We start from the raw sequence: 27230 nt of genomic DNA, 5'->3' as shown, positions 1-27230 counted from the left end.
CGAGTCGGACATGAAAACGCCTCTGAAGTGTTTGATTCGTAATGGTTCGATCAGAGATTCAATGTCTCGGTTGGTGAGTGCTGCTGTTTCTTTTTTTTAAACTTTTTCATCACCCCCTTCCCCCCTTTCTTCTCCATGGCCAGGTTGTGACGTTTCTGTTCTTCCAACTCGGCCTTGTTCTTCTTCGAGTCGATGACGGTTTTCGCGATGGCGGCGCTACCCCCGGCCAAACTTCCCACGGCCCCCAATGCTGCCAGGATGGCCGGGATGCTGAATATGAAACCTCCGATCTTTTGCTGTTTCCGCGAACGCTGCAAGCGTCTCAATTGAGGTGTGCTGAGAAGTAATTTCATTCCGTGTCCTTTGGACAAGCAAGAACGTTTCTTCTCGCGTTGTTTCTTGGTGAGTAACCCATCGAGGGCACCTAGATTTTTTAGATTGGAGTATGGTATCTGGTACACGACACCCTTGGGCTTCATGTTGATGCTCTATATATATTTTTTTTCACAGTATGTTATTTATATATATAAATGTTCTGAGATTTTTTTTTGTTTCGTGTAATTTTTTTTTTCAAGGTATGTGTTATTTATATCGTCTCACTCAAAACAACTGTGGCGATGTGTTATTTATATATATGTATTCTGGGAAAGAAAAAAAAGTTTTTGCTTCGCCTAATGCTATCATGTGGTTTACAAGATCGACAGTTTCAATGTTCGACGCGTACCAGTCTTCGGTAAATCTTCTTCTCCCCTGCCTCCACTCGTGCAGCTCGTCTAACCTATCGTCAATTTTTTTGTTTGAGGCTCGAAAGAGAGTCTCTGGGGATCGGAACATTTTTTTCATTCCGCTTATTTCTCGGAGGTGATCCATGAAAATCATTTTGCACGGTGAACGAAATTCTGGCGTTACTTTACACAAGTCTATGAGTTTTGTTACATCCCCGTCGAACGTGAACGTAAATATTTTGTGCAACACTTCGGGAGGAAGTTGACTTATACAAGTTGACATTTTTTTTTGATGGTATGTTATTTATATATATATATATTCCGGGGGTTGGGGTGTCCGTGATTAAACAAATTCTATTACGTGCTTTGTTTTCTTACCAAGAAGTTCCTTTGTCCCCTTGTACACGATTCGAGTTTTGTTCTCGATTAAAATAGCTAGCTTCTCGTCGGATAACATGATAGCGTATCGATCTGGTAAAAATAGACTGTATTGTGCGTTGAGCAACAGACGCACCTTGGGACCATACTGGGTAGAAACGATTGAACCGGAAGTTATCGTGTAAGGTTTGTCGACTTCCAATTCCTGAATTTTTACATACTCGACTGACAAATTTAGCATTTGTTTTAATGCTTGGAGATCACTCATTTTTTTTCACTCATATCGAAGGAGAAAAATTTTCAGTGTGTGTGTTAGAGAAATTTAATTTTTTTTCACAATGTGTGTTATTTATATATACCGAAGATTATTTTTTTTTTCACGATGTGTGTTATTTATATATACTTTTTTTCACGAGATTTTTTTTGTATCGAAGATTTTTTTTTTAACAGAGGAAGAAAGTTCGTGCTTCGGAAAACGCGATGATGTGCGTGATGATTTCTTCCGTCTCTTGTTTCGACTTATGCCAATCATCCGTGTATCGTCTTCTTCCCTGCCTCGCCTCGTGCAGTTCGTCCATTCTCTTGTTTAATTTTTCCCCTGCAGCGGAAAGAAGAGTGTCGAGATCACCGCACATCATGCCACTGATCTCCCGAAGACGGTCCTTGATAGCCATTTCACAAGGGATGCGAAAATCCGGCGTTGATCTCGCTATGATTAAAAGTTTATTAACATCTCCGTTTACTGCCTCTTGGAATATTTTACATAGCAGTTCGTGCGGCAAATCGGTTATACGAGACCGCTGATGGCGTCGATCACAGGTTTATCTTGACGTTTCTTCTCTTCGTAGGATCCGCGATTCTCGGATTTCCAACCTTTGAAGCGCTTCACGAGGTATTCCCGCAACTTGAGATTTTCGTCTTCTTGAAATTGACGTTTTGACATTTTTCTATATACGTTGAAACGTTTTTGAAACGTCGAATTCTCAGCCTATACGTTCGGTTCTCGTAGTTTTCTTGCCGTCACCCGCTTGAAACTATCCACTTTTTCTAACACTCACTTTTTGTTGTAATGGTTATTTATATATGCTTGTCGGACGTTTGAAAAAAAAGAACGATTTTTTTTTTAAATTTTATTTCTTTAGATTCTCACGACCTTTTGATTTTTTTTTGGGGGGATTTTCTTCTTGTTGCAAATCTGAAATTTTCCTCTTGTTAGCCTTTGAGACGTCTAGATAAACGTTTATTTTATTCCTATACTTTCCATGGTTTGCTTTTCGAGTCATGTCAATGGTCACGAATCCGAAATCGTCACTGTTCCAACAGTGGGAGCAGCGTTCCGAAAATAGATTGTAATTCATGTCAGCCCCTACGTAATCATCGTGTGCGTGTTTTAAATTGGTGTGGTCTTGTCGAAACAAACATATGAAATTAGCGTTGTCACGTAGCAGTTGTTTCGGAACCTTGGAAAAAGTTTGTGCCAGGTAGAAACAATCCATTCCTTTGTGACGACCTCGAGTTAAAAAATTACGAATCTCGTTTTGATTTTCCAAGATCATGTCGTCGAACACCACAACGGAATTCTCGAGACAATCGTCCAGTGGAATGATTTCAGTTGCGAAAGTTGCAATGCCCAGTCCCTCGTACAGTTTCATAAGTTGCTGGTATTTCGTTTGTTCGAGACATTTCGAAAATACGTAGAGGTGTCTGTTTTCCCAGTCTAACCAATTGGGTGCGAGGATAAAATTATCAATGAGCAGTGTCGTCTTTCCGCACCCCGAAGGTCCTACGATCAGACACCGTATGCTGTCGGGGAGCAATTCTCCGTTCCTTTTCTTCGTTCGATTTTCCGAATCAGGTAGACGTTTCACGACATTCCACCCACTCATAGAATCACTTCGTTCGAATCGATCCAACTCGTGTCCGGAAGTCCCAGCCATTTCACCAAAAGTTTGTCGCCTCTCTTACGCAAAACGTTTTCGATAAGGTACGTGTCGGGGTATTTAGTTTTAGAGAGTTCCTCCTCGTAGAAGCGTCCCAATAAAATTTCACCGCCACTGTCCTTTATTATATACGTGTGACGGTTCCCGGGTAGAACTCGAACCACGGTAAAAAGTTCCGTGCTCCAGTTTCGTGTGAAACCCCTGTCGAACGTTCGCTTCAATTTACTGACCCTCACCTGGTCTCCAATTTTGTATTTAGCTTTTTTTGTCGTGGGTGTGTACTTTGGACAGTAAACGCTAGAAATTAAACGTTGCTCGTCGGACTTGGTAACGTCAGCTGGCTTCATGCCTATCGTTCTGTGCACCGTGTGATTATAGTCGTTGACGAGTTCCGGAAGAATGGTGACCCACTTGTAGCTTCCCTGAAGCGTGAAGCGTGACCACATGCGCGATTTCAGAGTGCGATTGAATCTTTCCACGATGCTGGCTTTGACGTCACTGAAGGTCGAGTAATGTCGAACGTCGTGTTTCCGAATAAACTTTTGGAATACGGTATTGTAAAATTCCTTCCCTTTGTCCGTGTGCAGAAACCGAGGTCGTCTGCCGCCGCTTTCGCGAAAAATTGTCTTGAATGCTTCCGTGACGCACGTTCCCGTTTTCGCCTTCAAAGGTAGAGCCCATGCGAATTTCGAAAACGTGTCTATGACGGTGAGGAGGTACTTGTTGCCCTTGTTCAATTTATGTACGTTTTTTAACTTGCCGCTACTCATCTCGACGAGGTCGCTTTCCCAGAGGTCGTCGATGCCCTTGGTTACCACCGCCAAACGTTCGTAGTTTCGGCGTGCAGGTTTATGCAATTCTTGGACGATGGCTTGCCTAGACATTTTTTTTTTAGAGATTACGTTTGAAGAGAAGCACCAGCGTGATGGGATTCAAAGAGGGTGGTACCTCGCTCATGTTTTGAACGATCAGCTTATCGCCGGCACTCACGTCGAAAACGGTAAGATCTTCGTCTTCGTGTATTTCATATATGTTGCGCGTTTCGTTCCAACGTGCCAGAGGAATGTTTCCTGCTTTCTGGACACCACGATTCGATATCAAGGTCATGGTGGGAACGCTAGCTTTTTTGCCGTGAGACCAGTACGAAAATTCGTTTATCTGAATCGTGCCATCGAGGAGAAACTTGTAGTACGGATGATAAGGATGTAACATGTACAGTTTGTTACCTTCGACGAACGTGGAGATTCTCTGCTGATTGGGTACGCTGTTGATTTCGATGGCTTGCAGAGAATGCAGTTTAGCGAATTTAGTATCGACGCTAACGAGGTTGCTGTGAAGCTGTCCCAGTGTATTTTGTACGGGCAACAAATGTTCGACTATGGTATCCGTTACTGTAGAAAATGACGGTTTGATTTTCACCTCCACGTTCAACTGCTTGTAGTTTTCGTTGAGTTCTTGTAACTTGGCACCGAAAGAGGCCAGCGTCGATTCCTGCGTGGATTCCAGCACTCCAACTTGATCTCTGATGTTGACGACAATACTCTGAAGGTTCTCGACTTGATTCAATTTCGAGCTCTTCTCGGTAAGATCGTTCACGATGCTTCGCATCTCGGTAAACTGCGCGTGAAGGTCGGCGACGCTCTGCGAAGTGGGCAGCGTCGACACCAGCGAAGTAATTTCATCTCGAATCTGTTCCACGTTAGCCGTTTCCGTTTCTAGTCGTTTCAGCATACGTGATATGTTCCTTTTCAAAGCGTGCAATTCTTTGGAGGTGGGGAGATTGGACACCCTACTCTCGAGATCGCTCAATGAACTTTTGACGTCGCTCGATTCGGATAATGCCGTCACCGCCGTTTTCAATTTTTCCAAATCTTCGCTCGAAGGCACGCTCGTCCGTAACGATTCCAAGTCACCCTGTATGTTGTCCAGTACGTGATGAAAATGAGCAAGATTCGTTTCGACGTTCAAATTTTCCAAATATTGGATCTTCTGCTGAACCGTGCTTAACGTGTCTTGAATGCTCGTCAACGCGCTCGCTTCAGCGTGAATATTTTTAATTTCTTCGTTGATCAACTCCATAGACGCCTGAAGCGTAGCGATGGTGGTTCGAATGTGTTCGAAATCTTGATAGGCCTCCAATTGAATTTTTATGTTCGCGACGCTTTTACCGATGACCTGCAGTTCGTCCGACGATGGTAGGTTCGTCATGGTATCTTCCAAAGTCTGTAACTTGGATTTAATTTCTTCCAACGTGCCGGTGAATTCTTCTTGTAATTTGGAAACGACGACGTGCAAGCGTTCCACATCAATATCGTTCACGACGGTTTGAAGTTCAGAGAAATTCTTTTCGATTGCGGAAGTTCGTTCTTCGATTTCGAGTTTCAATTTTTCCAAATCTTCATTTTTCGATTGAAATTGCTGTAATTTGGCCAAATCATTTTGAAGCGAATCCACGCTCAACTGTATATTTTGAACGTTGTCGTAAGAAGGTACGTCGACGTAATTTTTTATGAGCGTTTTCAGTTCGGAATCGATTTTCAGAATGGGATCGAGACATTGCGTTTGGAGCGTAGCGATCTCCGACTCTAAACTTTTGTTTAAGGTCTCCTGCAAAGCGATCAAATCGCTCCTCAACTTTTTAATTCGGACATCCAACATGAGAATCTCTTCTGCGTGGTCTACACGCTTGGTGTGGCCGAAAATGTCGTTAGGCATTTTTGGTTAACGGTTATTTATAATAGGATAGACGATTCGTAATTCTACGAAGAGAGGAATGAGTTTATCGTAATCTCCTAGGAGTTCCACGTAAAGATAATCTCCTGCAGAAACATCGTACGTAATGTTAGAAAGCATCTTGTCGTGCTTGATTCGAAAAATGTTCTTGCCGGTAGAAATTTTAATATTTTGCCCTACGTTTTCCGGATTCACGGTGATTTGAAGTTTCCCACCGATCGGAATTTCGTAGAAATGTAAATTGTTATTGAAGACGTAAAAAATCTTGCCCACATCGTCATCCAATTTCGTCCAAATACTGTTGAGATGAACGATCAGTAGACCATTGAGTTTAGTTAACACGGAAGGTAGAAATTCATGATCTGTCGTCGTGCGGTGTACAGTCTCCATTGTTTGCTTTCGGAAACCAAAGAGATTCATTGTCCTTGCTAGTTACTTATTGTGTATTTGAGACAGTTAAAGTGTTTATTTTTTTTCATTTGCATTGCCTACAATTTTTACTAATTTCTAAACGATAGTGCCCCCAAGGCAACGTGTGGATTCCACAAGACAAAATGCATCTTTTATCGTCATGCGGATCTAATGCTACTTTCCTAACTTTGTTTGTTGTAATCACGTGGTCTACACTTTGGATTCTTTGTTCTATACTTAGTATCGTCGATTGTGAGTAAAGGCAATCGATGTAATCGTGGAAGGTGAGTTTGTTCTCCACCGTATTCTTGCCCACACCTTTTGCTTTCTTCGTGACGCTACTCTCTGTTCTCATGGCATACATCTTCGAACGCAAACCCGCGAACTCGACAATAATATCGCCGTTACATTCATCTTTCAGTTTACCTAGGACTTTTTTGTTGAGGGAAGGAATTCCAAATCTGTTGGGTTGAGGATACGCAGAAGTATCGAAATACTCGAGCATGGAAGGATTTTTTATGTCTTCATAGAGGTTAGGTGTTTGTATGCTGTAAATGAAGCTGTCGGTGTCCGTGTACAAAAGTGACATCTTATCATCGAAGAAGGGTTTCATCACGTCGTAATGAAATTCGAACATGTAAAGTTTCGACAAGTCGAGAACCGTTGCGCCAACGTAAATTGGTTTTCTGAATTTCATCAATTTTATATCTAGATTCAAAAGTGCCAGATTCTCGTTGTAAATTTTTCTCGACTTGAATCTAGGATCGGCAACCCACTTCATGCATTTATTTTTATCCGAAACCAATTTCACGTCTACGTGATTCCGCACGTTTTCCATCGTCTTGCCATACACCGCGTTATTCATCAATTTAAAAAAATCTTTGTCTAAATCGGAAGTGGCAACCGTCCTATGTTGCGTGTTTGTTTCAATGTACGGTTTGAGCCACTCGGAATGTTTAAACCTGAGGACTCTTCTAACATTCGCTACCTTAGCACCCTTCCCGATCAAGAATCGGAGATTCGAGTAATGAACAACGTATCTCTTTTTCCCCTCTAGAGTCAATAAAAGCTTGCATTGATTAGAATGAGGCGAAGATCTGAACTCGGATGCCGGTGGTAAATCGCTGAACAAATCGTGTAAGTGGTCGGGGAATTCGATATCCACCTCTGCGAAGAAGCCATACTCGCTATCATCGAAATTTTCTATGTCTATTGATGCCCATTCGAATCCCCCGTAAGGAAATTTCTGTACCATGGCATGTCCGTAGAGATTGTTAACGTCGGCGTAGAAGATGTAATTCGATGCTCGATTTGAATCATAATCTTCTTTCATGTGCACGTTGTTGGCTTTTGCATGTCTCTGCACACATTGTACCATCCCGCCCCGAATCCCCCTCTCGATGAAAAGTAACATGTCCACGTCCGATATCAGTTCCAGCTTGACCTTTGTCTGGAATAACATTGCCGACCACGCTAATCCCGGTAGGCTGTAGAAATACGCTGGATCTAATTTATAAATATTCGTTGCCGTTTTCCTGAACGCTTGAAAAACATCCGCGAGTATCGTCACGTCTAATTTTAAGTAGGCGTCGTGGTAGTCTCCGAGTGTCCTACATTCTAATTTCTCCCACATGAGTTGCGCGTGTTGGTATTCTTCGTCCGTGATTCCTTTCTCTCTGAGTCTGCTGTAAAATTCTCTTGGAGGTGGGAGAGCGTCGTCGTTAAATTTAGAATCATCACTAACGTATTCGTAAGGATAAATCCCTTTACGTCTAACGAGTTCTATGTCTACGTTGGGAAAACTAGCTTTTGTAATTTTGAATTGTTCAGCCGAAAGTTTGCCGGCAAGAGCGTCCAGGCTGGCAGAGAGAAATCTGTACGAATCCAGAAACCTCATCTCGATGGTATTTTTAGTCTCAGGAATCATAACTTTTTTACTTATAGAGATGTATCGTTCTTCGTTTTGAGCAAGAATATCTATTTTTTGAGCGTCGTATCCGAGTTTCCTGATTAAGGGATGAAAATCGTAATTAGAACCATTGTGAAAGAATATGGGGACGAATTTTGGTTTTTGGATTTTGAGGTTGCATGCATTACAGATTCCGCTTACGAAGCGACCGTCCGTATGCGAATGGTGAAACACTTTACGATTGTCGTCCGTGAAGTGGTTATCGCACACGGGACACTTGACAGTGTCATAGTAATTTTGAAGTTCTATAGCAGATAACGGAAGCATCGGTTTCGATGTTTGCAGCATGCATCCAATTTTCCCCACCTCCTCGACCATCTTTTCGAAGAAGCGTTCGATTGCATCGGGTCCTCGGTATACGTACGGTTCATCTATTTTATCCCGTCGCACGACCACGTAACCGAAACTGTTTGGTTCGTGAAGCTGGTAAGGTGTGGTGGAAGAAACTTCGGGATCCGGATCGCAGTACGAGAGTGGTTTGAGGAACGCCTCGAAATCAGCAACGATGATGGCCGGATGTTCCAACAATGCCTTGTGCATTTTGAATTCTTCCACTTCGTTCTTTTCGGGCATCAACATTCGAACCGGTCTGTTGTTGCCGCAATATATTTTATGTTGAGCAAGTTTATCGGTAGCAATCTGACGTCCGGTGTATTTTCGATAATCGGATTGTTGTCGATCGTTGAACGTGGTTAGACATCTCGGGCAAACTTCGATGTTGTTTGCATACTTGGTTGATTGACTTCTGACCAAACGTGATAGTGAACGAATTAGCGTGTAGTGATGAACATCCTCGTTGGAAATAAGAAGAAGATTTATGACACAAGCATCGTCATCGTCGACATCGCTTATCCTAACGGGATGCACGAGATATTTATCTGACGTAAAGGAATACACATTAATAGCGATGCGTTTTCCTGCACGATTTTCGAACTTTGTTATATCCGACAATGTCACCGGGTATTCAATGCCAGACATTACACTTTCAAACTCGGACTCGTATTGTTTGTAATGTCCAACCCACTGTGGATTATTTTTGCAATGAACAGGATGCAGTGCAGCCAATATACACCAAAGGAAACACTTGTTATCGCTGTTCTGTATATTTAACACAGCCCTCTTGTGTTGAATGTTCGGTGGAAGAGGAACGTAGCTGGAAGCGCGAAGAGGCGAGAATCGGTTCACGTAAACGGTTAACGTGTGAGGACTTCCACACAGAGACCATCCCGACCCTTTAGCCTCGAAATCGTCGTGTTTCTTAACCAGCTCGTTGGAAAGATCAGAATAAAATTCGTCCAAATTATCGACGTCCGCCAAATGAAGAGCCTGGTTTTTCGTACGATGATAAAAAATACTTGTTGTACCATCGACTTTTTCGTATTCGGAAAATAGATCAACGTATACTTTTATGGAATTATTTTCCAATTTATTTTTTAGAATATTTATCACGGATGTTTTCGTTTCCCGCAAGAAACTAAGAATGTCCCGGCCTGGTTCCGAAGTAAAAGAGAAATCCTGAATATGACGGTTGAATGCAGATCTCATTGGTTTTCGTTCATTACATAATTTAATTTGCTTGGAAGTTGAAGCTTCCGTTTCTGGATCATCGATTTTTCTTTTCAATGTTCCTCGTTCGGTCGATGGTTTGCAAATTTTGAGGTGTTTACTTAAATGTGCAATGCTGATCATTTTTCCGCATCGAGCACAAGACTTAGAAGGTAACGAACGATTAATTCTCGAACCTGTTTCGCTACATCTTGCCCTGTGCTTACTAATATTAGTTTTAGATATTAATTTTTCGCAAGTAACACATTCGATCAAACTGGTGGATTCCATTATGCTTTCTCAGATCACACAAACAAAAAAAAATAATTTCCAGGTATGTTATTTTATATGGAATTTCTCGGGGTGATTACAAACCTCAAAAAAATTCAATCTATACTGTGAATACAATTTTCAAGTATGTTATTTTATATAGAATTTCTTGGGGTGATTACAAAACTAAAAAAAAATTCAATCTATACTGTGAATAGAATTTCAGGTATGTTCTTTTATATAGAATTTCTCGGGGAAATACAAAAAATCAGTTCGTCACGAGCATCGTGTGGCCCACGGCGAAGGCTTACCTGGCGTTTGTGGAAAGGCACGCAACGCAATTCGATCTGGGGAGGAAGCTCGATCTGTCAGCCCCGTTGGCCAGTTTCAAGAGCGACTGCATCAACGCTCTAGCTTGGCGTCACGTTTTCGAGAAGGTTTTCGGAAAGGATCCGGCCAGGTACCTGCGAACGATTTTTCCGAACACCGTCTGCGACGGCCACGTTCTGAACGAATTCACGTGGACGACCCAGCATCGTTTCCACACGCATTATACTTTCTCGGCTGGGGTCTGATCTATCGATTCTGCTGCATCATCCCGACGTTCTTCATCATACACTGCAACATCAATTACCTGGTGTTGCATTATACGGTTCTGGAAAACAAGTTGAACGTCCTGAAAGATTTGTACCAGGACGTGACCGACACTGACGCATTCAAAACTCAATTTCTACGCCTCCTGAGGACAGAAAAAAGAATATCGAATCAGTACAAAACCTTCGAACGGACGATCCTACCGGATAATTTTCGTTTCCACCAGATTGTTGAGGGTTGTGGCAGCAGCAGCAGCAGCAGGGATCAACAGCACAACGTGTGGTCTTGGGCCACGTACATCGATTCTCTCAACCTGGACGCAAGCAAAGAACGCTACTTTCCCAAAAAGGATTCCGCATTCGTTCGGGAGCGCATCGAGCGCGTGAACTGGGTAAAGATCCCCTCGCCGTGGGTCGACGTCGTGCGAACGCTTTTTTCTTATTTTCACATGAAAGATGATCGCAATTTCGGAGCCAGGCGATTATTTGGAATCGAGGCAAACAGCAACAATACCGTGAAAGCGGTCGTTTCCCCGAAGTTAGGATTCAGCTTGATCCTCGACCAGATAGACCAGCAGGAGAACGAAGCGTGCTGCTTGCTCCATTTTATTCCGGGCAACAACATTCGCATAGAATTCTCCTGCTGCGACGTACCTGACGCGTGCTGCGAATTTTGCCATACGATGTGCTTCTTGCAGACGCTGAGCAACACAACCCCCCGACGCTCATTTCTTCGGATTTGAAAGTTATACTCGTAGGCACAGAATCTTCCTCGCTGCAACCCATCACGAACAATTACAGAGCATGCCAAAAATGCCGCGCCTGGTTTAGGTCGTCGTCCGATGTCGATGCTGCAAATAAAAAAAAAATATGATAGGTCACTGAAGATCGTAAAAAAAAAAAATCGTAAGACAAGGTTAAGTTATATCACGTAAAAGATCGTGATCGAGTAAGATGTTGGCAACACTGCGAGAAAATTAAGACTTGTGTGTCTTACAAGAGCAAACCATTAAGTCGAGCCCACACTTTCGGTTGGTGAACTCTCTCTCCATTTGGGTCTACTACACAGTTCGGTGTGCAAATCAAATAAAAAAAAATGATAGGTTAAGTTATATCACTGAAGATCGTAAAAAAAAAAATCGTAAGATAGGTTAAGTTATATCACGTAAGATCGTGATCGAGTGAGGTGTTGGCAACACTGCGAGAAAATGGAGCTTATGCCTTACAAGAGAAAACCATTAAGGCGAGCTCCACCGAACCCCACTCCGAGCTCCACTTTCGGGCGCAGAACTCTCTATTTGGGTCTACTCTAAAGTAGGTCAAGGCATGTAGAGGCTCTCGTGTAGTTTAGCACGTAATAATAAAAAAAAGGATAGGGTAAGTTATATCACGTAAGATCGTGATATACCTACAAGTGTGAGGTGGGAAAAAAAGGGAAATTTTACTAAAACATCGCTAAACGCTAAAACATCGACAAAAAATTATCAAAATATGTCAAAAACTGATATTCAATTGATAAAAAAAAGGCTACAAATGCATTCGTACCAAGTGTGAGTGGGAAAAAAGGGAAATTTTACTAAAACATCGCTAAACGCTAAACACAGACAAAAAATTGTCAAAATATGTCAAAAACTGATATTCGATTGATTTAAAAAAAGGCTAAAAAAGCACTCGTACTAAGTGTTATTTTGAAACAATACACTTACACTACTGGAACTCGATACGTATTCTGAAGAACGGCTCATTGGAAACTCTGTATTCAACAACTGAATGGGAAGGCTGTTTGTGGTATCCATGCTCCATTCATACTTTCAGCGGAAATTTGGTTTACGTCCGTAACATCACCGACTTCTGTTCGGTACGGCCTGCCAAGGAGAAGGGGTCAAATTCTAGAAGTTGTGCTTCTAGGTGAGAAATATATTGAAGTCATATTAACCCTTTTAAGTACTTATATCTAAATTTTTGTTTTTCAGTTTCCCATTCAGTGGTTTCGGTGGCTCAGTCGGTAACGCGTCTGACTACCATGCTCAAGGTCCCGGGTTCGATCCCTGGCCGGTTCAAATCCGGGAACTTTTCTAACGTTGGAAGCGGCTCCGGCGCCCAACCAGCGTCGAATGACATGGGTACCTTGGGGAAACCCTGGGGGGTAAAGGCGGTCAGGGGCGTGATGCTGATCACATCACCCCCACTCATGACCGGATCAAGAAAGTGTGGGGCGTTACCCCCATGTCCCCTATACGCCTTCATGGCGTGGTGCTAAGCACAGGGGAGCACTTTACTTTTTTTGTTACTTTTTTTTACAGTTTCCCATTCATACCATAGGCTATTTATTAGGGGGTGCCTTAAGGAGAATTTCAGTTGCCTATAAAGGGGTCTACCATATACTCTATTGAAAGGTCTTGACGTGCAGATTTCGAATCTGCAATCGCTATCACCCTAGCACAATTAGGGGCAGAGTGTACCTTTCATTAATTTTTTTATTGTTTATTTTTTAAATTTTTTAATGTTTTTTTTTTTTTTTTTTTTTTTTTGGGCCAAAATTTAAAATCGCCATATCTCCGTTTCTAATTGAGCTAGGAGGATGGTTGATAGCTCGTTGGACTCGGAATGGAGTCCTCTTTCCGATTCTACAATACAAAATGGGGTTTCCATTTAAAATTTCACAATAGCCGCCCGCCCCACCTCCAAGGGGCTGGGATGGGGAATCAAGTGTGATATCATTGAATAGCTTTCACTTATTAAACACATATTTTTTCGTTTTCCGATTCGATGTGTATTTCTCACGATATGTGACCGTTCCGGAACTTTTGGACCACCCGGTATAAAAGATTGAAGTAATAATCCCTCTCATATACTAAATCTGGAGGTTATTTTTTTCCCACGTTATCTAATGCGCATTACTTTTGAAATATAATAATGCATGTAATCACTTGATAGTTCCACGACAAAGTAGCCCCACACTGAAACAACAGAAAATGGATAATGTATAACTACTACTTTATTATTGATTATTACCGTTATTACAATAATTACCATTATTGCAATAATAGTTTTTCCTAAAGGTTTGGCAACGTACTCAAGTGTCATAAGAGTAAGGTGCTGGAAATGGTTCTCCTTTAAATGAACAACAAACGCTGGCATGGGGTACTGTGGAGCTGGCTACTTATGCGTAGCTCACCCAGTAGCATGTGTTGTATGGCGCTTTAAACCAGCTTTCATATGCTTTCTTTGTAGTGGTAAAGCATGAAATAAAACAAGGGCGAGCTACTTGTAATGAGAAAGGAGAAGTTAACATATCCTTACTCATTTTTAAATTTCAAGTGAAACACATTAGGAGGTGCCCAGGTACCTGTAGCACCACTCGTGCGCACACCTACGATCCATATGAGAGTACACTCCTCTCGAAGCACTTGATAAGCCCCTTACTTAACTACACTCCGTTATAGAATAGGTAAGGTTTCCTCTTCCAAATAAACAGTATTTATACCATGACGATCTTTCATACTTATATTTGTAATTTTATTATTTTACCCCGCTATGCTGCCCCTTTCTGCCCCCCACATATATATATATATATATATATATATATATATATATATATATATATATATATATATATAAATAGAGAGACTGAGAGAGAGAGAGAGAGAGAGAGAGAGAGAGAGAGAGAGAGAGAGAGAGAAATAAAAATGGAGGAGAAATAACAGACGCTGAATTGTCCTTTCCTGAGGAAAATAAAGGATTGATTGATTGTTTTCTTGTTTCAAGTCCACTTGATGCACAGAGAAGCTAATCTGAACTGGATCTACAGTTTAAAGTTCGATCCGAACCACTGTGCCACGTGCCTCCCCCTGGAATCGAACACGGGAACCCTTCATTACAAGGCGACGACGTTCCCACAACCCCATCGGTGAGGGAAGATAAATACTGAAGCGAGATAGATAGAGACATAAATAAATAGATGCATGGGCAGAGAGAGAGAGAGAGAGAGAGAGAGAGAGAAAATTCGAGCTAAAAAGCAAAATAAGGAAAGAGCGAAAGTCAGAATCAATTTGGAAAGAATTCCATTGCAGTTCCTTGCCCTCGTTCCATCGTCCCCAACACTTTCACTGTCGACCCATGCATGTAAGTACATTTCCTCTAACGACCTGCCCCATCCTTCACCCACCTAACGTGCAAGTGGAAAAACACGATTCTCTGCAAGATGTTGACTTTTCTGCCACGCACGTCAGGTTCGTGCATCCGCGAAAACTTTCGCATCCATGCATCTTTCGTATATCGCAGCTGTCCGAGCGGATGCCAAAATTTTCGGAGACTCTTTCGCAAAATTACCACCGCGAAGCCTTTGCGAATTTTCTTTGCATTTCGGCTTCGGTCTCCTTGTTTATCCGAGCACGGGACCTCATCTCCGATTCGGGGAGGTATGACGTTTGCTACGTTGACCCAGAATGCAGGAGGAATCGCTGTTTTAGTGCCCAGCATTCCGTCTGTCGGTTACACTTAGCTTTTGCGCACGTGGTACCCCGTCCTAAATATGCCTCGCAACTCATTAGTCACTTCGCGAACGGAGGCGGAGGAATACGAGCAGCGAGACACATTCTGTCGTTAAAAGGTGCTCCGAAAGAGAATGTACCATGTGCAAAATTGAGACAGTGTTGCCAACTAGCCCAATTTAGAGATGACGACTGCTATTTTTGAATCCTAAAAATGTTTGTGTTTTTTTTATGTGTATGCGTAAAGAAAAGTTCATCGAGTCTCATAGTTACTATTGTCTGGATTTATAGAACGAAAAGCCGACATTCGCGACGGAGTGGTTAGCACGACGCGTTACAACGCCAGGTGTCTCGGGTTCGAATACCAGCCTGGGCGTGGATGTTCCTTTGTGTATGTCCCTTCATCAATTTTATAATAGCATCACTCATCCTCATCGTCGCGATTAGTCAATAGTGGTAGAAAAGCAAAGTAAAATAAGCCAAATCAATGAACGTCGCTTAAAAGCTACAAAAAAGGCGATGTCAAGTATGAAAAATACAAATATAAAATCTTTTTTATTTATTTCTCCAGCTTCCCCTCTGCGTCCATTATTCGCCTTTCTCTCTACCTCCCTATTTATTCCTTCTCTCATTTTTCTCTCTCTCACTTACTCTCTCCACTGTCTCATCACCTTTCTATTTCCTTCATTTTTCTTTCCTTTCTCTCTGTCTTTCTCCATCTCTAACTCAATCTCTTGCTAAAATAACAAATATGAAATGAAATCAAATATAGTCCTTAGTCATTACAGTAGACTCGCGATTAACCGAGTCCCGATTAACCGAGGCTCCAGATTAACCGAGGGAGTGGTTGGAAAACATCGCGCTTCATAACGCACCTCCTGTTTGTTTATGGAGTCAAGTCACCGTCCGCGCTGCACGTGTTAGTTACATTGTCGGTGTATCCGATTGTTACGGTGGTGTTTAAGTCTGTGTAGGCCTATTCTAAGCGGAAAAAGTAATCTTCTCATTTATGTTGTACTAGTAATAAATAATTACTCTTCAGTTTTAAGTGTTGTTTCGTCATATACGACCTATTAGCACATTATCTCCGTATTATCCGAGTTTTTCCGTATCCGAGATAATCTCGGTCCCAATTAGCTCGGATAATCGCGAGTCTACTGTACTTACCTTTTTTCAAACACATCCCTTATTGTCCTCATCTTGGATCAACACAGACATTTAGGAACTCTCCCCCCATTTTGAAAATTTAACGCATTGCTGTGAGAAAACAAATAACAACAATGGAATGTTCTAAATACAAAGATAATTCCTTTAATCTCTTGTGAACACAAGAAATCCATTCTCTCCGTAATAGAAGAGACAATTTATTTCCATTTCAATGCATCGGAGTGAAACAATCGGGCGCCATTTCTTATAGAAAGCTACCGCTATCACATAAAGTCTTGACCGTTTCATAAAACTCTACCAGAAAAATGTTTAGTTTAAGTTTTTAAGTTCACTTTATTCACATGCGGGCTAATCTCGACTGGATATATACTTTAAAGTGAAATCCAAATTACTGTGTAATGCGTCTCTGCCGTGCATCGAACCCGGAACCCTTTTATTGTAAGGGGACAACGTTATCACAAACTATCAGAGAGCCAAGAAAAACATTGTCGGCCTTTGCCACTGCAAGGGATACGAAAATATTGATTTGGTCATGGTCTAATACATTCTTATTTGAACGTTTTTATACGTGCAAGAGCCATCCAATCACGATCAACATCATTAACAAATCATCACTCCAAGTATCCAAGTAATGACTTATATTTAATAAAGTTATGTAGTGAAAATATAGCTGCAATAAATTTCTGATTCAATATATAGTCCTAAACTAATACAAGAATTCCATCCATTCATTACTAAATTATAGTTAATTGAATTGAAGTTTTGAGTCCACTTTATGCACAGACAGGCTAATCGGGACTAGAGATTAAAGTGGGATCCGAACCACTGTACCATATGCCTCCGCAGGGTATCGAATCCTGGACCCTTTGATTACAAGGCGACGACGTTATAACTACGATATCGGGGAAGTCTCACTAAATATTAATTTTAAGTAATTAAGATGATTGATTTAATAAATTGAACTGCCATCTGACACACTGAAATACTTCTGTACTGCTAATATCGAGTTTTTCATTACTAATAATCTCTGCCAATAACAGCAATACTTTATTACTCTGTGCGCAAACCAGACTCCTTCCTCATCAACAGTTATCCTGTTTTCATCGTTAAGAGAAATCTCGGTACTGTTGCAAAGGCCATGACAAACGCGTCGATATTTTTCGGATACGAAAGCTGGATACACTGACGAAGTCACGCTCATGTTACCATCCATCTTGCCTTCTGCCCACTGATTTTCACAGTCCCCAAAATTAGACCCGCATATATAGCAGAATATATCTCCACGATTCGATTTTTTATTTCTGTCTCTTTTCGGAGCACAGACCCAGAAGATCCTGTGTTCACAGTCGCGGAAATTCACCGTGAAATCCCTTCTCCCTTTGTTATCAAAGCAGAAGCCCTATAAATAGTCTGTGAACTTTTTTGTGTGTCGAGAGGAGGGGGGACGCAGAACGTTTTCGTCACTGCAAAGGTGAAACGTCACAGTCAGCTGCCCCAAGGTCTTCTGATGCTAAGCCTTACGTCAAACGGATCGGCTGAAGGACCTCTCACCTCCCGTTTGTTGATGTCTGTTACGAAACCCACATGTTTTCCCCTCCGCTATTAAAAGAAGGTGACGTAGTCAGCACCACGTTTCGGTAACCTGTCGAGTCGAAGTTTACACGTCATCCGAGACACAAATCAACGTCCAGATTAACATGTTGAGGTTTACGAACATACAGTGTATCCCAGAAGTACCCCTACATACATGTATCATGATGCAATTTTCTACTTTATATTCACTTTATACTCACAGGACAATTGTCAGTAAACTAACATAACCTTTTGATTATCAACCCTAGGGCGTTCATGACTTTGTGCTCAATATCATTAGAGGGGTTAAATATGCAGACAGGCCTCCCCGATGGCACACTGGTAGTGTCGCCGCCTTGTAATCAACGGGTCCCGGGTTCGATTCCCGGTAGAGGCACATGGTGGTAGTTCGGATTCCACTTTAAACTGTAAGTCCAGTCCCGATTAACGTTACTGTGCAAAAAGGACTTAAAACACCAAATCAATCAATCAAAATATGCAGACGTGGGCTGAACCGTCATAATTTACATCATTATTTTTATATTGTTGTTGTTGTCAATCAATTTGTTGTTGTTGATTTTATTAGCTATAAATATAAATATACAGGGTGTCCAAAAAGTTACACAACAGAAAGTTTGAACACATGCAATTTTTGTACAAAAAGCGATAGAAACATGAAACGTACACTGGATGTTAACTGTAGGTATGTGGATATTTTTTAAACATAACAAGAATATCATGCTCTACATGAACGTTCAGTATGCGGTAAAGTTACTAAGGTGTACAGAATATTTTGAACAAAATAAAAACAAAAATGAATAAAAGCTCTGGAGTCGCTTGCAAAAATTTTCGACGTTTATCGATGATCTGTGTGGGTATTTATCGAATTGATAGAACAACGATATTTTGTTTACGATTAAGGGGTATTAATTATGGCATATTCATAAAATTATGTTTCATTTTGGAAATTATGAGATGAACTGTCAACATTGGTCGTGTCAGACGGCAGTACTGTGTACTCGACATCTGGCTATTTTATTCAGCCATGGCCCAGAGAAAAGATTTGAAATTCATCGTACAAAAAAATAACCTCCTTATCTTTGTGCATGATAAATTTTGTGTATGTTATAATAAGTATGTAATATACTAATATGTGGGTACGGGAACTTCTTGGACACTCTGGGACTTTGGCAAATTGTATGGTTGTTCTTTTCAGGCGCGCTTATGGAAGTATTATTATAATTATTATTTCTTATTTAATTTAGGAACATGTTACTTAAGAGAACTGCAGAAATCACACGAAGAAAGTGGAGAAAGATGAAGGAAATAACTCAAGACCAGAAATGCCAAACTATGGATTGTGGCGAAAATTCTCCATAAGATATACACATAAATGTAAATATATTTGTTGATGTTATTTTCAAAAGAAAATATCTAGCTTAATGACTAACTTAATGAGCTGCTTGCATCTCATGATAAATGCCAGTAGTCTGACCATAATTTCTTTAAAGGGGATACGGACCTTAGGGGTCTGTCTTCTTTTCTAAATGGGCATTCCTATATTTCGCCAACTTTTCCTGTGTTTGATGTTCTAATTTTAGGAATTCCGAGTCAATAGGGGGTCATGACCCTCGCGAACTGCAATCCACTGCGAACAATGTGCTGTAGAATCCTTTCAGTATTGAATAGCACTTCGACGGAATTCAAATGAACCTGCATCTTATGAGAAACTGTATCTCATCCTCTTACGACATTACCAAGGGTATGCTCCTATTGAATCATTATACTGGCGGAAAAAAAAACACGCAGGACGAACAAAGCCGTGTCAATTAGTGTTTGCGGTTATATTGGATTCGAGCCACTCTGACGTGCACAGCTGTGTTTCACCGATCACCAAATGGAACCAAATCATTTTGTTTTCTTGGCCGAGTTCACCAGAAGTGCGTCCTGGGCTCTTTATACGTGACTTTCTGGGAGACTATAACAATTTTATTGACTTGGTTTTCGAACTTTAATCTTTAGAGACACACCAGTGGTCAGGAAACTGTGGTTCAAAAATAACTTTTCGTCTTTAAAACACTTACAAATAATACAAATCTACACCCAGTCCGTTCACCCTCTACAGGATTTATTTGCATAGACGTTTTTTCTACAGAAACATCTCGACTGCTATTCGATACAATCTCCACATGAAACTGTTCCAGCAAACTGACGATTTTCCTGATGCAATATGACTGGCAGCTATATCTCCAGAACTCGGTCACTTGGACTCGGCCGAGCCGGCCTCCGTGGCGAAGTGGTTAGCGCAGCGTGATCCGATCCAGCCAAAAGTGACAGAAAAGCAAAGTAAGATAAAGCAGATCAATCAGTCAATCAATAGAACTCGTCTGCCGGGCCCCACGGCGGAGTGGTTAGCACATCGCCAGTGGTTCTAGGTTCGAATCCTGGCCTGGGCATGGATGTTTGTGAGTGTCCATTCATCAATTTCATTATATCGTCACTCATCCCTCTTCGCAAATTAGCCAAAAGTGGCACATAAGGCGAAGTAAAATAAAGCAAATCAAATCATATAGAACTTGGCAGAATTGAGGTTCGGCCGAAACTGGGGCCAATGTGGCCGACTTTTACTGAATCTTGGGAGGAGTTGTCATTGTCAGATGTGGGATCCTTAGGTTTTAATCTTTACAACAGCTACGTGTGCTAAAATACAGAGCACTCCTGCTAGTGTATAAGAGAGAACAATGCCGAAGTCTACATTATATGGCTTGGCTGGTAGTAACGAACCAATCTAATGCCCAAGCTGTGAAACTCATCTTGAAGGGGATTTGCAACTTCATTCTTTGTTGAATTATCTACCAGGGAGTAACAGTTCGTGCCATTTTACACATATCACTGCGTATTGGTAAACTAAAATACATTTTAACATGGAGATGATGACTATGTTCACTTAAGTTTGAATTTCACTACGTCTTTCACTTCACGATCCATATTTGAGGGCTTACTAACACAGAAAAAATACGGTTATACTATATACTAATGGGCTTCGAGCGTACGCCGCTCGTTATTTTCTGTTCGACCATTATTCGCTGAAGCGAACAAGCTCTCAATTCCGTGCGCTATCTAGCGTCGTCCCTGTGAACTATTTGGTGCTCGAGCGAAATCCTCTGCCTGCAGCACTCTATTGCCAACCGTTCGGCTACGCAGGATGTCATAATTTTGTATAAATGTCGGTAAGATTGTTCACCAAATGGAAAGAAAGTAATGGGGCCGTTCATTGCCAAACTTTTCCGCTAGAGGCGCCACCCCTGTCGTGCCCCTAAATAATTTCGTTCGTCATCTGGTTGGCCTAAGCTTTACATTGGAGCGCGATAGGATGGCTATTCAAAAGTTATTTTCAACAATAAGAATTTCTCGTGTAAATCGATTAACAAAAATGTATTGAACCGATATCGGTACAGATGCCGATACTCTTACCGATTCCCACCGATACCGATACCGATACTTGAAAATTGCAATAATTAAAATTTGTTCAAATATTGATCAATATTGGTGTGTAAATTTTCTTCTCCAATTACATGCATCAATTTACCAAGAAATTTGCTGAAGAATATTCAAGAATTGCACAAGAATATCAAAATAGATGTTATGTAATCACAACATATATTTTTCGTGGATAATTTCTGCAAAATAAATAGAAAGTTTTAATTTTGCATAGCTCCCAGGATAAGCAGACGCCGCAAAATTGTCGCGCGGCTTTTTTGCGGACCCCGTGAAAGACCAAAATGCGGAAATGTATCGGCTGGTATAGGTACATGAATTCCAACCGATACTTTCCGATACCGATACATTGGTATCGGTATCGGCTCAGCCCTAGTGTTTAGCAACAATTTGAGATTATGTAGCAAGTCATAAGTTTCCTAAAGTTACATTCTCCTGAACCTAAGAATTAATATAGTAAAGAGCAACGGCAGGGTCGCTCAGACGATTTAAATATAGTATGTTTATGCACAAAGAGCACTAAACTTGACGTAATTTTGGTCTTCCTAGCTGCCATGGGTCTATAATACAAGAATTTAGATTTTTACACTACGCTTGTATGTTTCCTCTTGTTGCGACTTGGGAGTATGTGTAATAATTCAAAGGCGAGTAGGAATCGGAGAAACTCACCACATTACAAAGAAAAATGTATTAAGTGAGTAGCGCATGATATTTATTATTATACACTATGCCCTAACCGATAACTTAATCTTAACATATATTTTCTTTGTACTAGCAGACATTCCACCCCGCCGTATTTTTGCCCTTTTTGTTTTGGGTTACGACAATTTAAATTATAATTCCTGTAAATAAGAAAGCCCTAGAGGTTGCGAGACATGAAACAGAATATAAAATATTTTTTGTAATAATTATTCTTCTCGATAAATCTGTATGTATCAAATAGAGAACCATATTTACTAGCCATGAGAAAAAGTATGATATCACGTAAAGGAGGAGTCAGTTATTAATAACGACTATAAAAATAAAAGTACAGTTGCGTGGAATTGTTTTGTATTATTCTTTACCAGATTCACAAGAATAAGCACTTATATTATGAAAATTGCAAGTGACGTAAACAAGTGCGCAAATTTTAAGGCTTTTGTGAGTTCCGATATCTTTTCTGTTGTTGACGATCGTCTTATGAAAATTCTTAGTTTCTTATCTATCATGTTCCGACATAATTTCTGCGGTTAAGATAAAATTAAACTTGCAATTTTATGTAATAACAGCACGTTCAGCATCAAATTCCCCATGTATTTAAATTTGAGAACAATTGCCCATCAAAAGCGTGGGGACACAACAGGGGTGCTGCCATCTACAATAGTTTGCTTTCACCAGCCCCATTATCCATCGCCATTTAATGTGATGATCATGGCACCTGCTTTTCATCACCAGAACTCCATTCCTTAAAACAGAACAGGATGTACATAGAATAAAAAAGAATGAACCAATAATTTTATAAACAACTCTTCTCTTAATCAATTTATCACTTACCTTATTAGCATAAGTATATGACCCCTTCCCCCGGCTTGGGTATTAGACCAATCGATCGTTTGGAATATGTCACACAAGTATTTCTGTCTGTGATTCAAAAGTCGCTTAACACCCTCTACAATATATAAAGGGCACAATTGATCATGATATAAACAGGTTAGGCTCAGGGGAAACCATAATTTTGTGTGTCAAGCGGAGTTCCGCCATTTTGAATTCAACTAAAAAATATTAAATGGAAAGAGGGTGACGTGATATATCAAATCCCTCTAGAATTTCACAAGGAATACAGTGGTTAAGGTTTTATCAACGTGTATCTAACCAGTAAAAATGGTGGACATCCGCTTAAAACAACTTCTATACATTTTGTAGAGGGTGTTATGGGACTTTTGACTCACCCTGTATTGTGACGATGGCCAAAACAGAAAATTTTCATTGTTTATTTCGAATGGAGCATTTGATTATTAAAGGCCAAACATCAAGTTGATCTATTGCTAATTGCAACCACTTTTGATTCTACTCATACATATCCTTGAAGCCCCAAATTATGGTAAAGTTGCACCATCTGTGATGTCAACCCGCTTCCTCCTGGCCTTCAACAAAATAGCAAACCGTTCTCAGGAGGTCGTTCGGTGGGGATGCCACGGAAGGCTCCGACTTCCCATTCACACAAAAACATAAACAGAGAAAAGAAGAGGTAAACAAAAATTTGAAACCAAGGAAGAAGAACTAATTTCTTCTGTGACGTACAAGACGTTGATGCTCCAAGGAACTTTGCCTCTTCAAGGTAAGCAAAAGGACGTATCGTAGCAATCATCCCGCAATTACTTGTGCGGGTGAGGGCCTTGGTCTGGAAGCCGTTGAAAGAAGAAGCAGCTTCATTCTCTCTTTCAATGTTCCTCTTTAAGGCAACTTGAGCTTTGAAAGAATGTCCAATTAGTTTATATCGGATTCCATGCATCTTCTTCCAGAAAATTTCATATTTACCTTCAGTTTGTAGTAAAGTCAGGCGGTACATGCCGTTTATCCTCTGCTTAACCTTACTCAATAGCGTATACTTTCTACTTTCGATTGTTGTAGCTTTTATATTTATATTAACTATCTAACTCTCTAGCAATCTAAAACCCGAAGGTTTATGGCTGTAGCAACGCAAGCCTTCCACCTATCCCTATCCTGGGCAAGATCTACTCTTTTCCATCCTTACCAATTTCCTTTAGGTTCATCTCATTGTTATCCCTCCATCTTCGTCTTGGCCTCGTACCACCAAGTTTACCAACAAGAATCCTGTACACTCATCTTTCCTCTCCCATTCGTGACACATGGGCTGTCCACAATTATGTTTAAATGCAATGATTAAAATTCTTGTTTCATATATTTTCTGTATTTTAACAATACCTTCGCTAAACCTCTTCTATGTCAAGTATGGGGTATGTCATCATCATCACTATTCTGTCATCAATTATATGTTTTCTAGAAGATAAATGATTCGAGCCATTATTTAATAAAACAATAATAATTGAAAATCAATGGAAAAATGGCATCTACTTAAAATTTTATAAACCTTAACGTATACAATATGAAAATGTAGGATCTACAGCACTGAGTAGAGTGCTGACAACATGGTTTGGCACATGACAACTTCCATTTGTAGCTTAAATGCGAACCCTCACGGACGACTTGACAGTGTTGCAATCCACGCTACTCAAGTATAACCGTACAGCACACATTACTTAGTTCTTAAGACGTAAAAATTGGTGAAAAAGTGGAAAAGGCACTTTATTCTCTAATTTATCCATTATGTTTTTCTTTACAACAAACCAGGACAGTCCACAACATGATACGTTTAAGTGCGTTCTAATATTATATCTGGTATTAAGTCGTCGTATTATACTATTAATAATAACTCAGTATTAGCCAGCGGTGAGCGATGAGACTCGGTGAAGTACACAGACTCCTCTCAGGTACAGGGATAGTGTTAGGCAAAGACAATGCTTCACAGCACAGAGGAATGAAACCAAATTATTGCAGTAGACAAATTCGAAATGATTTATTCTTTATTTATTGCGATTATGATACAAACAAGCTTAGTACGAAGGTGAGGATTTCGCTTTGTCGATGAATTAACTCAACTAAAACGCATAAACTCAATGCGTGGCTATCGGCATGCCTATGATCACATAGACCTAGTTTGCGCCCCGAACTACTACACAAAGAGATATTAAATAATAACTGAGCCAGTTTTTGCTCTTTAGACTTTTATCACAAATTAATCCTTAGGCTAGCTTTATTTCTTAACGTAGAATGGTTGCAGTATTGTGCATAGCATCAATGCAAGGCCATCGGCATACCTATGGTCACATAGGCCTAGCTTGCGCCCCGAACTACCATACCAAGATGTATGCACAACACCGAGGAGTTCTTTTTAAGCTTAAAATCTTCGACGATACGTGGCGAATGTGTGTTATTTCTTACGCGATATTCTCCCTTTTATACTATTTCGAGAACACAGATTCAAGTACAGATGAATCACTCACTATCTACAAAAAGATGCTACCAACGAAACTGATATCTATACATGTTTAGAAATACAAATTCACATAGTGCACTCTCGCAAATATGAAGATACATTGAACTACTCATAATAGAGCATAAAATACAATAAATATTAAACAAAAGATATACATTACAAACAAGGTGCAATATTAAATATAATAACATGGAAATTACGCTTTTTTTTTTACAAAAGAAATATATTAGTGACATACTTTAAAATTGTGACGTCACTTAAAAATATGGATCATATCAAACATTCATCCAAACTGACAAATTATTTTGTGTTGCAACTGCAGGGTATGTCCCGCGACATTAAAAGCTATGGATTTGTCGCAGATTTGAAGAAAGTGTTTACCTGAAGACGGGAGAAGACGCGATCTCTTGAAACGAAGTGTTAGGAGAAGCTTCGGGCCAGTGAATGTAGCGGCCTGCGAAAGTCCTTAACGAAATAACAGAATACATGAGAAAAAATGCGAACTAGCGACTGGAACTGTTTAGATAACGCAATGTGTTCATTGCATCTCCACTAGATGCCACGTATGTCTGAAAATAGGACATTTCTAAAATGAAGAATGTGACATCACAGTTTAGGAATCGACTAACCGACAGACATCTTAAAAACTGTCTGCGACTAGCTTCGTTCAGTTTCAAGGAACCGACACACCAATGAATGAAAATTATCACAGGTCTCTCATTGAAAAGATAAATCGTATCAATCCCTAAGATTGTATGTTTATTTTATTTAAGTCTCTCTGAACGCTTCATGTTGACCAGGGCATTCACTTGTTTTTCTCAGCTGTCTCAAGCCTCTTAGGCATGTTTACAATGCATTGTGTTGTGCCATGCAAACCTCCTGAGCATTCAGGAAACAGGTAATACTTCTGGTTACAGAGACGGCGGTTTGCATGGAAGCAATTATAATAAACACGATTCGGCATTGAGGAAGAGCTCGATGGCCTGGGAATATAGAGGTGAGACAAGCTGAAGGGAGATGGACTTTTGGAATTGAGTTGGTTGAGAGAGGTGGTCAGCAAGGCAGGAGGTCAGTAGTGGAAGCACGCTTTGGTCAGCATAAGAGAGAAGCTTACAGAGGACTTCGATTATTTCGATTCAGCTAAAGACTTCAGATAGACAGGTAATTATCCTACACCCAGCCATGATACAGGTTCAACGGTTCACAAAACCCAACGAGTGACCATTGTCTTTTCTGTAGTCTAGTCCCTAGTGTAAATTTGTACCTTTCGCATTGCCAAGCGATAACTCGTCATGTCAATGACGAGTGGTCTCATCAAGAGGATGAATGATGAGTAGTTTAGATCACCCCATCAAATAACTGGTTAACCTTCTAGGTACTCTTAAGATCCCACGAACATAAAGGTTCGTTACGTGGTAGAGATGCGGGCCTTTTCATTTTTTTTCAGAAAATGAAAAGAGTTACAGTTGATTGTTAGCTTTGAAATTTTCCCCCTAGCTCCATTTCGTTACGTGGTGGAGATTTGGGCTTCTCATCCATTTCCTCGGAAATGCGATGAGAAAATAGAATGTTATTTAGTAGAGGTTTCAACAATCAGTTTTAAATTTAACCCCACCCCAAATTTTGACACGTAGTGGAGTGCTAGTTCATTACCCACTCCAAACATTTTGCTCATTTGTTTAGTTTTTTTTAATATGTCCTTGCCATATTTTATTTTGAAAATACATAGGGCTTAAAGGTTTAAATATTAATGGGAGAAGAATTTACTTGTGCCATGATAGATGTCGAGGTTTCACCTTGCTGATGAACTCGACGAAACATTAGATCAATTATTAGATATAGCACGAGGGACTACAAGTTTTAATTTAGATGTCAGCGG

This window comes from Lepisma saccharinum, chromosome 3 (genome assembly GCF_977018435.1).
Source record: "Lepisma saccharinum chromosome 3, izLepSacc3.1, whole genome shotgun sequence".
Classification (NCBI taxonomy): domain Eukaryota; kingdom Metazoa; phylum Arthropoda; class Insecta; order Zygentoma; family Lepismatidae; genus Lepisma; species Lepisma saccharinum.
The sequence above is the reverse complement of the archived record's forward strand: the minus strand, read 5'-3'. Positions refer to the sequence as shown.